Here is a 13,291-nt window from a genome sequence, read left to right as displayed (position 1 = left end):
GATTTCAGTCTAGCTGGTGGTCCGTGTGTATCTGGTTCAGCTACCGGACTTCGGAGGCTCAGCGTCTGCTGCGTTCCCAGGGCACTGCGGTCCCAGGAGCTCACTCTTCCTGATTCTCAGTGAGCGAGCACCCCCGTCATACCACGCAGCTCAGCTCTCCTCCCGTGTTTGCAGGGGCGAAGTCCTGCGGTGCTGGCGCAGCTTCTGTTTTGGTCCCGGACAGCTCCCTCCAGTATGTATTGAGGTTCATAGATGATGGGCCATGAGAGTCCTTGAAGTCCTGAATTATTTTGCAAAATTCTGCTTACCCGCATTTTCCCAGGGAGAGGGTCCAGAGCTTTAATTACACTCTCTAGCGTGCACTTGACCCACAAAAGGTAGGAACAGTTGGCTCAGGAAAGGCAGACTGGTGGCTTAATTAAGAGTACAGGCTCCAGAGTTCAAATCTGGGCTCTGAAAATTGTTAGTTGTATAACCTTGAGCAAGTTACTTAACCTTCCCTAAGTGTTCACAAAATAGAGATAATAATAGTACCTACTCTCTGGTGGTATTCTGAGGATTTAGTAAGTTAATTCATGTAAATAGCCTAAATGGTGCCTGACATATATTAAAAACATAAAGAATGTTAACTATTATGCTCTGTGAGCAGGGAGATGAGAAGCTCTGGTTACCTCATGTAAACACCAGGGGAGGCCTTCTGTTGGGACCTTCCATTCGCAGTTACATCACTATCTGGAAGAGGAGAGCATAGGACTGGGCACCCTGGGAATTGGGGGCTGAGAATTTGGCTCTGGGGGTTGTCCTCCTATGATGACCCTGGTGTTCATCAGGTGGCTATCACTAGGCACAAGTCCTATTACCACTGGCCATTGGTCAATATGGAGGGAAAGGGCCAGGCCTAACGTTAAAAGGGTGTGTTTTACTCCTGGATTTCAGCTTCTTTTTGGCTAATGGCCAAAATGTACATGAGAATGTACACGAAAATTTTTCTTTTTTTTAAACCATAAATCAAATTTCATTTATAAAGTGTTATTATTACTGAAGTCTGTAGATACTCAATGAGTAATGATTAAATGAATAAAGGCAGGGAACTGGTGTGTTTGTGTGTATGAGATTCTCTTTTTTTTTTAATTTTTTTTTCAACGTTTATTTATTTTGGGGACAGAGAGAGACAGAGCATGAATGGGGGAGGGGCAGAGAGAGAGGGAGACACAGAATCGGAAACAGGCTCCAGGCTCTGAGCCATCAGCCCAGAGCCTGACGCGGGGCTCGAACTCCCGGACCGCGAGATCGTGACCTGGCTGAAGTCGGACGCCTAACCGACTGCGCCACCCAGGCGCCCCTGTGAGATTCTCATTAGGCCTACCATTGGGGTTCTTAGACTGAGGTGAATAGATAGACTTTAGGGAATTGTGAACCTTTGAAAACATTGTCAGAAGTTTTACTTATATGCATTTTTTTTCTGGGGAGAAGTCCCATAGATTTCATTATGTTCCCTAAGTTGTCTATTCAAAAACTTAAGGACTAATAGCTTGGAGAAGATCTCATCACAACTTTCTCTTGGGCTTCCTCACCATCCATGACTGTCATAGATAAGAAGGTTCCAGAAGTCAATGGTAGCTTTCCCTTGAGCCTCACATTCCTGGGAAATTTTACCCTTCTCAGGGCCTGCTTCTTAGCTCTGAGGATTCAGAAACACGATTTCATCTGTTTTCTCAAAGGTTATTAATAGCACATATTACAGAGGATCCAAAATGATCTGGAATTGATGACAGAAGACTTCCCTGAGAAATGATATTTAAGCTGATATCTGAAGAAAGAGTGAGCATCAGTCAAATGAAGGGAGTGATAGTGTGACTCTAGGAAGAGAGATCAGCATGTACAAAAAAGGAGCTGAAAAAAGACTAGTCTGACTGGAGCTACAGAGGTTGAGGAGAAGGATGATGGGAGAAATGTCTAGAGAGGTAGGTAAGGACAAGATCATGTGGGCTATGTTAAGGTTTTGGACTCTATTTTAAGAGCAATATGAAGCCATTGAAGAACTTTAAGTAGGGGAGTGACATGGTCAGACTTGGAATTTAAAGATACTATTCTGGTTGCTGTGTGGGCTAAGAGCCAAGAATAAATTTGCTCATTTTTTCTTATTGATTTATAAAAATCTCTTTATATATTAAGGACATTAATCTCTTCTGTCATAAATATTTTATTATTTTCTACAGATTTTTTTTCAATTATTAGCTTTATGCTTTTGTCATACTATATTAAAGTTTTTAATTTTTAAGTTTTGAGTGAACAATGCTTAGGCATTAGCCAGGCAGAGGATAACAGAAAGCATATTGTTGAGCAAATAATAACAGTAAAGGAAAATAATCACTATATTTTACACTTGAAACTAATATAACACTGTATGTTAACTGTACTAGAATAAAATAAAAAACTAAAAAAAGTGAAGAAAAATAGATATTCTTTAAGGAATGTGTCCATTAAAATGTAATAGGAAAAAGATCAATTTTCTTCATTCTAGGGCTATTTATGTTCAAATAACTAATACTGTTTAAATTTTTTTAACGTTTATTTATTTCTGAGAGACAGAGACAGCATGAGTGGGGGAGGAGCAGAGAGAGAGAGGGAGACACAGAATCTGAAGCAGGCTCCAGGCTCTGAGCTGTCAGCACAGAGCCCGACGCAGGGCTCGAACTCACAAACCATGAGATCATGACCTGAGCCAAAGTCGGACGCTTAACTGACTGAGCCACCCAGGCGTCCCTGAAATAACTACTACTACTACTAATTTAAAATGACATACCTTGTGTGATTTCTATTCTTTTAAATTTGCTAAGGTGTGTTTTATGATCTATCTTGGGGAATGTTTCAGGTGAACTTGAGAAGAATGTGTATTTTGTTGTTGGATGGAGTATAACAATTAGATCAAGTTGATTGATAGTGCTCTTCAAGTCAACTATATCTTTATTGATTTTGGGCATGCTAGATGTATCAGTTAGTGACAGAGGATTTTGAAGTCTCCAACCATAATTGTGGATTCATCTTTTTCTCTGTTTTGTTCTGTTTTTGCTTTGTGTATTTTGACACCGTTTTTTAGATGCAAACACATTTTTTTTGAGAATTGACTCCTTTTCATTGTGTAGTGCCCCCTTTATTAGTGATAATTTTCTTTTCTGAAGTCCTCTTTGTCTGAAATTAAAATAGCTACTCCAGCTTTCTTTTGATCAGTGTTAGCATGGAATAACTTTCTCCATTCCCTTACTTTTAACCTGTTGGTGTCTTTATATTTAAAATGGGTTTTTGTACTTAATAGAAACCCATGGGGGAGGGGAAGGAAGAAAAAAAAAAAGAGGTTAGAGTGGGAGAGAGCCAAAGCATAAGAGACTCTTAAAAACTGAGAACAAACTGAGGGTTGATGGGGGGTGGGAGGGAGGGGAGGGTGGGTGATGGGTATTGAGGAGGGCACCTTTTGGGATGAGCACTGGGTGTTGTATGGAAACCAATTTGACAATAAATTTCATATATTTAAAAAAAAAGAAAAAAAAAAAGAAAATGGGTTTTTGTAGACAACATGTAGTTGTCTTTTTTTAAAAAATCCACTCTGACGATCTCTTTTAATTGGCTTATTAAGCCATTCATATTTAGAGTGATTATTGATATATTTGGATTAATGTCAGTCATGTTTGCAATTGTATTTTATTCATTGCCAAGTGCCTCTTCCTTCGGCATTCTCTGGTTTTAAATGAGCAATTTGTGTAATTCCATTTATCTCCTTTCTTGGCACAACAATAAAAAAATTCTTCTTTAAAATCTGTTAAGTTGTTGTCTTAGAGTTAACAGTATATATTTTTAACTAAACTTAATCCATCTTCAAATTATGACATTCCTGGTTCATGTGCAGTGTAGGTACCTTAAAAACGGTATTCCCAATTTCTCCCTCTCACCCCTTGTGACATTGCTGTCATTCATTTCACTTATCCATAAGCCATAATCATTAAATACATTGTTGCTATTGTTACTTTCAAATTATCCTTCAGAAAGATTAAGAATAAGAAAGATAAGCTTTTATCTTACCATCATTTATTAGCACCCCACCCTTCCTTTCACTTCTTTTCCCTCTTTATCTCCCAACCTCTATCAGATATACTTTTTAAAAATAAACATTTTGTTTTAGAATTATTTTATATTTACAGAGGAGTTGCATAAATGGTGTAGAGAATTATTGTACACCCACACCCAGGTTCCCCTACTATTAACATTTTTACATTTGTCACAACTATGAACCAATGTTGGTATATTATTATCAACTAAAATCAATGCTTTATTTGTATTTTCCCAGGACCCAATCCAAAATATCACATTACATTTAAGTGTTATGCTTCCTTAGGCTTCTTAAGACTATGAAAAATTTTCAGACTTTCTTTGTTTTCGATTACCTTGATAGGCTTAAGGAGTACTGGTCAGGTATTTTGTAAAATGTCCTTCAATTTGGATTTGGCTGATTTTTTCCCTTGGTTAGACCAAGGTTCTGTGTTTTTTGAAAGTAAGACCATGGAGGTAAAGTTTCATTATCAACACATCATATCAACAGGTTGTGTTATAAGTAAGACTTATCACTGATGATGTTAATTAACCTGGATCACCTCACTAAGGTAGTGTTTGTTGGGTTTATCCACTGAACATTTATCCCTCTTTGACATCCTTTGTTTTGTTTTGAACACTTCTTTTTTTCTGGAACTAGGATTTTAGGATGCTAGCTCTGGGGTTATCTTGTTGATTCTGTCCTCTTGGAATTAGTAATTTCTTCAAGAAGCCCTGGTTCCTTTTATTGGCAAGTGGTATCAGGAACCAAGATCGGGGTACTTGACATGTTCGTTGCTACTGGGGTATTGTCAGGTATACTTTTATTTTCAAAGTTTTCCAATGAATAGAAATCACATTTTAAATGTTATCATAGTTATATAATGTGTAATTATCATCTTCTGTAATTTTTACAGGTTTATTCTAAAATGTGAACACCTTCCCAAGCCTCCAGGATTTAAACTGCTATCATTAAGCAAACACAGTTTATGTGCAGGGTTAAATAGTAAGTTATGATTCTTTACATTTCATTTTCAAAGACTTGTATCACCAAGTTAAAAAATTTTATTCTTTTTAAACATAAAAACTCCATTGCTAAAATCAGGCATTGTTTTAATCTGTACTTTGCCATTGTATGTATTTGTTGTTTTCTCTGAAGTTTCTGATTGCCTTTCAATTTGTTTATTGAAAGAAGAGATACATACCTTCTTCTTTGTATCTTTTATATTGTCAATGTCTTCACTTTTCTTTTCTCTTGGAAACCATTTAATTCCTTTCTTTAAAAAAATTTTTTTTTACATTTTTATTTATTTTTGAGAGACAGAGAGAGACAGAGCACAAGTGGGGGAGGGGCAGAGAGAGAATGAGACACAGAATCTGAAGTAGACTCCAGGCTCTGAGCTGTCAGCACACAGCCCATTGCAGGGCTTGAACTCACAAACTGTGAGATCATGACCTGAGCTGAAGTCAGACGCTTAACAGACTGAGCCACCCAGGCGCTCTAATTCCTTTCTAATTCCTTTCAATCATTTCCTCGTCTGATGCGAATGTGTTTTTGTCTTAAATGTTTATTTATTTATTTATTTATTTTTGAGAGAAGCGGGGGTGGGGGTGGGGAGAGGCAGAGAGAGAGGGAGAGAATCCAAGCAGGTGTGCAGAGCCGTACATGGGGCTCGAACCCATGAACTGTGAGGCCAAGACCTAAGGTGAAACCAAGAGTTGGATGTTTAACCAAATGAGCCACCCAGGCACTCCTCTAATTGCTTAAAGATTAAATTAAAGATTTAATTCCAGGGCTTCATCATTTGCTCAAGACTTACTTTCCAAGTTTTCTTCTCTATGATCTCACAAACCTCTCTCCTATAGGGCTTTATTTTCCTGCTTTAATCTGACCATGTTGCTTTCTGGGCCTGCTGCATGGCCATAACCCTGACATTTCCCTTTAGCCTTATTCCTATGTGGGTTCAGTATTCCCTGTGGTTTATACCTTCCTCTTTCTCAGTTTACTCCCTCATGAATTTGGCATACTTTTCTTGGTTTACTCTTCATGGAAAGTATTTGAGGAAGTCACTTGAAAATGCACTCAAATAACCTCTTAAAAATTATTTTTTATTTTTAAGTAATCTCTACACCCAATGTGGGTCTTAAACCCATAACCCCTAGACCAAGAGTCACATGCCCTACTGATTGAGCCAGCCAGTCACCCCCGAACAAACTTCTTAAAAAGGGGGCATGGGAGGTGGACTTTCTGAGTCTTTGCATATCTGAAAATGTCCTTATTCTGTTCTTACTTGATTTCAGCTTGGTTTGGGATTCACAATGAAGATGATTTCCCATAAGCTTAAAGATATTACTGAATTGTCGTCTGGTACACTAACAGGAGGTAGTATTGCTAATTCGAGGTGTTGCTAACCGAAGGTCTGTTGCTGGACTAATTCCTCAGCTTTGGAAATGGGCTGTTTCATTATTTATTTTTCTTTGGCAACTTTTAGGATCTTTTCTTGATCCATAGTTTTCTGAAGTTTTATGTTACTTTATATAATTGTACACCTTTTTACATCTATTGTGCTGGGTACTCAGCAGACCCTTTTAGTTTGAAGATGTGTGTCACTTTTCCCCTCTGGGAAATTCTCTTCATTTTACTTTTTTTTCTCCCCTTAATTATCACTATTATTTTCTGAAGTTCCCAAGGAATGAGATGTTGCGCTTTCTGGATTGTTCCTTTTTTTTAAATTATTAAATAAAGGTGAGTTTATCTATTTATTAAATAGGCTCCAAGCCCAACATGAGGCTTGAACACATGACCCTGAGATCAAGAGTCACCATCTGGGCTAGTCAGGCATCCGTGTTACTTTTGCTGTTTTTATTTTTTAATGTTTATTTATTTATTTTTAAGAGAGAGAGAGATCATGCAAGCAGGGCAGGAGCAGAGAGAGAGGGAGAGAGAGAATCCCAAGCAGGCTCCACGCTCAGTGTAGAGATCAACATGGGGCTCTATCCTACACATGTGAGATCATGACCTGAGCTGAAATCAAGAGTTGGAGGATCAACCAACTGAGCCACCCTGGTGCCCCCTTTTTTCTCTTTAAAAAAAAAACCTCACATTTTACATCTCATTGTCTATTTGTTCTGTGAAGTAGGACAGTTCCTCAACCTCATCTTTAAGCCCTCACAGTACGTTTAAAAGTTTTAGCAAAGGGTGCCTGGGTGGCTTAGTTGGTTGAGTGTTGAATCTCAGCTCAGGTCATGATCTCATGCTTTGTGAGTTCGAGCCCCACATCAGGTTCACTGCTGTCAGCACAGAGCCTGCTTTGGATTCTCTGTCTCCCTCTGTCTCTGCTCATGCTCTTTCTCAAAGATAAATAAAAACATTTTTAAAAAGTTTTAGCAAAATTCCTTTCAATTTCTAAGAATTATTTTTTTGTTCTTAATCAAAATGTCTAAATTGTGATAAAATATACACAATATGAAAGTCACCACCTTAACAGCTTTTTAATTTTTATTTATTTCATTGATCTCTACACCTTGAATTCATTATTACCCTGGGATAAAGAGCTGGATGTTCTACTGACTGAGCCAGCCAGGCTCCCCAAACCTTAATGACTTCGTTTAAAGCTTATTTATTTATTTTGAGAGAGACAGAGAGAGTGTGAGAGGGGGAAGGGCAGAGAAAGAGGGAGAATCTCAAGCAGGCTCCGCTGTCAGTGCAGAGCCCATGTGGTGCTCAAACTCACAAAACCATGAGATCATGACCTGAGTTGAAATCAAAAGTTTGAGGTTTAACCGACTGAGCCACCCAGGAGCCCTTTAATTTTTTTTTAAGTTTATTTATTTAGAGTTAGAGAGTGTGCACACAGGTTGGGGAGAGGCAGAGAGAGAGGGAGAGAGAGAGAATCCCAAGCAGGCTCTGCACTGTCAGCACGGAGCCAGACACAGGGCTCAAACTCATGAACCATGAGATCACGACATGAGCCAAAATCAAGAGTTGGACTCTCAAACAACTGAGCCACCCAGGCGCCCCCCACCTTAACGATTTTTAAGTGTGTAGTTTGGTAATGTTAACTGCATTCACATTGTTATGAAACCAATCTCCAGAACTCTTTTTATCTTCAAAAGAGAAACTGTACCCATCAAATAGTAACCCCTTATTTCCTGCCACCCCAGCCTCTGGCTACCACTACTCTACTTTCAGACTCTGAATCTGACTATTCTAGGTAGCTCATTGGAGTGGAATCATAGAGTATGTTTTTGTTACTGGCTTATTTCACTTACCATAATATCTTCAAGGCTCATCCATGTTGTAGCAGGTTCAGACTCTCCCTTTTATTTTTTAAATGTTTTTATTTATTTTTGAGAAAGAAAAAGAGACAGACCATGAGTGGGGGAGGGGCAGAGAGAAAGGGAGACACAGAATCCAAAGTAGGCTCCAGGCTCTGAGCTTTCAGCACAGAGCCTGATGCGGGGCTCGAACTCACAAACCATGAGATCGTGACCTAAGCTGAAGTCGGACACTCAACTGACTGAGCCACCCAGGCATCCCAGACTCTCCTTTCTTTTAAAGGCCAAATAATATTCCATTGTATGTATGTGCCACATTTTCTTTTCTTTTTTTCCAATTTTTTTGTTAATCTTTTTTTAAAAATTAAGTTTTTAATTTTAATTCCAGTATAGTTAGCATACAGTGTTATATTAGTTTAAGATGTACAATATAGCCATTCAACAATTATATACATTACTCAGTGTGCTTTTATTCCTCATCACCAATTTCACCCATCCCCGAACCATCTCCCCTCTGATAACCATCAGTTGTTTTCTATAGTTAAGCATCTGTTTCCTGGTTTTTCTCTCTCTCTCTTTTTCCTTTGCTTGTTTGTTTTCTTTCTTAAATTCCACATATGAGAGAAATCATGTCTTGTCTTTCTCTGACTGGCTTATTTCACTTAGCATTCTACTCTGTAGCCCCATCCATGTTGTTGCAAATGGCAAGATTTCATTCTTTTTTAATGGCTAACTAATATTCCAGTGTGTGTGTGTGTGTGTGTGTGTGTGTGTATACCACAACTTCTTTATTCATTCATTTATCAATGGACACTGCTGTTTCCATACTTTGGCTATTGTAAATAGTGTTGCAATAAACATAGGGGTGCATACCACATTTCCAGAAACCATTGATGGACACTTGGGTTGCTTCCACCTTTTGGCTTTTGTGAAGAATGCTGCTGTGAACATGGGTGGACAAATATCTCTTTGAGACAATGCTTTGAATTCTTTAGGGTAAATATCCAGAAGTGAAATTGCTGAATCATATGGTAATTCTATTTTTAATCTTTTGAGGAACCACCATGGTCAATGCCTTTTTATACCTTTGTATTATGGAAGTGGTATCTTCTCAAATATCTCTGTTTTAAAATTTCTTTCCTGTTCCTGAATGATCTCTGCTTTGTTACGGTCAGTTTTGCTATTTATTTATTTTCTTGTATGTTTCAGATTTTTAAAAAAATCTAAGGATTTTTGGTTACCTTCATGCTTAATGAGGCATGGGAATGGCTCTGATATCTCTGTATGTGGGCAGGATTTGTAGCAGGTTAAAGTTTTAGAGGAGTGGTCAGGGAGTTTGTGCAGAGAGAGAGGGATACACAGAATTCGAAGCAAGTTCCAGGCTCTGAGCTGTCAGCACAGAACCCAATGCGGGGCTTCAACTCACCAACTGGGAAATCATGACTTGAGCCAAAGTCTGAGGCTTAACCAACTGAGCCACCCCAGGCGCCCCATATATTCTCATTCAATCTAACTAGTAATTCTATAAGATAGTTTTTGTTGTATTCATTTTACAGAAGTGGAAACAGGATCAGAGTTTTAAAAAGCTCACATAGGGGGCGCCTGGGTGGCTCAGTCTCTTAAACGTCCAGCTTTGGCTCAGGTCATGAAATTGGGGTTCCTGAGTTCGAGAGTCCCGTGTCAGGCTCTGTGCTGACGGCTCAGAGCCTGGAGCCTGCTTCAGATTTTGTCTCTCTCTCTGCCCCTCCCATGCTCATGCCCTGTCTCTCTCTGTCTCTCAATAATAAATAAACGTTAAAAAATTTTAAAAAGCTCACATAGGGGGCGCCTGGGTGGCTCAGCCGGTTGAGCGTCCGACTTCGGCTCAGGTCATGATCTTACAGTCTGAGTTCAAGCCCCGTGTCGGGCTCTGTGCTGACAGCTCAGAGCCTGGAGCTTGCTTCAGATTCTGTGTCTCCCTCTCTCTCTGCCCCTTCCCTGCTCATGCTCTGTCTCTCTCTGTCTCAAAAATAAATAAAAACTTAAAAAAAAAAAAAAAAGCTCACATAGGAGGTTGGAATTTGAACCTAGGAATATGTGACTTCAGATTCCGTACTCTAAACCAATATACTACTTTGAGTCTGAAAGTTTGAGCTGAACCTCATGTGGGGATTAAATGGCAGTTTCATTTTGGGTCACTAAGGAAATAATCTATAAACTGTAGTAACGAATGTGAAACAAGAGAACGGCTGAGTTCAATGGATTTGAAGAAAATACCCAGAATAAATCCTATAAGGATTTAATGCTGCAGGATGTTGTGAAATGCAAAGATGGGATGGGTTTCCTAACATTAAAGATCCAGCAACATCTTTCTTCCACTGAAAGGCTTGGCACTACTCCCATGGCTAAGCTCTGGGCTCTTAATGTGAGTGAGAAAAGCACTACAGGGAAGGTGCAGCCTGTATATGCAGCCACCTGCCCTCTCCTCATGCTGCAAAGCTTGGATGGGGATAGAGATTATGAGTCATAGTGGCCTAGGACGAACAATGGTGCTGTCCTCTTCCATTGGGTTTTTGGAGAAGATGGTTCCTTCCTTCATGCATTCGTTCTTAGCCAGGCGCTGTGGTAGGTGCTGGGGATAAACAGATAAAAGAGCCACAGTTCCTGCCTCTGAAGAGCTGACAGCCTACTAGGCATGGCTAAGATATATATATATATATATATATATATATATATATATATAATGTGATAAGAGCTGTGATGGGATGTAAGGGAGACAGTATGGCGCAGTGGTTAAAAAAAACCACAGACACAGGTCTGAATTCTAGCTCTGCCATTTTTTGTTTTTGCAACTTGATATATTAATTCACTTTGCTAACCTTCACTTTCCTCCTTCATTGGGTTATTGTGAGGAGTAAATGAAATAAGGCATGGGAAGTGCTCATTCCAGTGCAGTGCCTGGTATATATTGAGTACTCAATATGGGGGGTCATTGTAGTGGATAATATGGACTGAATGTGCTGTAGGTCTGGAGAAGAGGGTGACCAACTCTGTCTGCCCAGAGGTGAGGAGGAAGATGGGGGGCAGGGAAGGCTTTACTCAGGAAGGTGCCTCCAAACACCAACTCTTCTTCCCCCCCCCTTTTTTTTTGAGCAGCAGGCAAAAGTTTATTAGAGTATAAGATTAGAAAGGAAGAATAGTAGGAAAGTTCTCTTTACAGAGAGGGGAACATTTGAGAGGTAATGCCCCTCTTGTTTCCCGAGAAAACCCCCAAATGGTGTCTTCCATTGTCCTAGCACCCCACGGGGTCAAATTGGTGAAGTTCCAATAAGGGAGCTTCCAATAAGGGAGAATCTCTATAAGGTCAGGTGGGCAACTCTCCATGATACTAGATTCTTGCTACCTTGTCTTCTCTAGCTTCTTTATTAGATATTTTATGGGAGAGACACAGATAGATAATGAATGAATGAATGAACTTTTATTATGACCACCATGTGCCAGGCTCTTTTGCATGTTATCTAATTTAACCTTGCTCAATAATCCTCTGGAGAAGGCTACTTTTCTTCATATTCTATGAGTGGTGGGGGTGAAGATCAGGGACAATAAGCTAATCAAGATTGAGCAGGTGGCAGATGGAGCTGAGATTCAATCCCCATAAGTGTAGCCCCAAGTTGATAGGTTTTCCACATCCTGCAGCTGCCTTTTTCACATGGATCCTCAACCAGGAGTTGTGGTTCAGAAAGGGACTGTGGAGATTCATTCAGGGCTTTTAGCTCCATAGATGGAAAAATGCCCTGGCATAGAGGACTTTTTTTAACTCTAAATTTCAACCTTTCCTGCCACTTGGTCAGGGTTGGGGAGAGGAGAGAAGCAGAGGGTGTTTTCCGTTCCAGAGATACCTAAGTATCACATCTGTGCCAACACCTCTGTTACTGGTACATAATGGGAATGCCACAAAGCAGAGAGCAGTGTTCTGGTGCCTCTCTTACCAGGAACCTGGGGAACCCCCATGGGCTAGGGCTCCATGCACCGGGGGTCCTTGTAAATGGTCATTAGTATTGAGCTCTCTCTTGTTTCACCCACAGGCCGGCAACTATCAACCATGGGACAAACTGAGCATCCAGGCAGGCACAGCCCCTCTACTGAGTTCAAAGCTCTTTGCAGCTCACGTTCTCCATCTTGTGGACATTTATCCCTGGCAGAGTCTCAGAAGTTGGTAACTGTGTGTTGGAGAACTACTAAGCTCATAGTCCAGGGAGGTGAGCTTCTTTTGCCCAATATGCAGGGAAGCTCAGGCGAAATGAGAAAGTCAGCAAACTACTTGTATTCTTCTTAGCCACCCCTTATGCTTTATCTCCGCTCTGTGGAGCTTAAACCCTTTTCCACATAAGAAAGAAATGATTTTTTCCATAGTCAGCAGCAGCAGGTGTGTGTGTGTGTGTGTGTGCACCTGTGTGTGTGCACCTGTGTGTGTGCGTGCGTGTGCATGTGCATCTCTGTGTAGGAGGTATCATGTTTTTGAGGATCTGTCTGCTGGAATCACACCCCACTTGGCCATGATCCTATGCTGGCAGGCCCTCTTACACAGCCTTCCACCTGCTTGCAGGGATCAGTGTATTCAGTTTCAGGTATTTTCCAGAAGAGGCAGAAGGTACTCTGAGACAGACCTGAGCATCAAAACTTGGAAAAGAGAATTGAATCCTTCCTTCCAAGATCTGATAATGCAAGGATACTAAGCCATTTATGCATCTGTTAGCCAATATTTTCTTTCTTTTCTTTCTTTCTTTCTTTCTTTCTTTCTTTCTTTCTTTCTTTCTTATTTGAGAGGGAGAGGGAGAGAGAGAGAGAGAGATTCTTAAGTAGGCTCCATGCTCAGCACAGAGCTGACACAGGGCTCTATCCCACAACCCTGGGATCATGACCTGGGTCATGGATGCTCAACTGACTGAAC

At 40.1% G+C, this 13,291-nt stretch overlaps 1 long non-coding RNA gene across 1 annotated transcript; it reads left to right on the top strand.

The window, feature by feature from the left end:
* Positions 1-103: 103 nt before the first annotated feature.
* LOC121017883 (uncharacterized) lies at positions 104-12,670 on the top strand. The gene is made up of 3 exons (XR_005784939.1): positions 104-232; positions 5,001-5,089; positions 12,426-12,670. It is a non-coding gene; the product is annotated as an uncharacterized LOC121017883 (long non-coding RNA).
* The last annotated feature ends 621 nt before the right edge of the window (positions 12,671-13,291 follow it).

Source organism: Herpailurus yagouaroundi, unplaced genomic scaffold, assembly GCF_014898765.1.
Source record: "Herpailurus yagouaroundi ecotype Mexico unplaced genomic scaffold, PumYag 217, whole genome shotgun sequence".
NCBI classification, from domain to species: Eukaryota; Metazoa; Chordata; class Mammalia; order Carnivora; family Felidae; genus Herpailurus; species Herpailurus yagouaroundi.
Note: the sequence above shows the minus strand (reverse complement) of the source record. Positions and strands in the feature narration are given on the sequence as shown.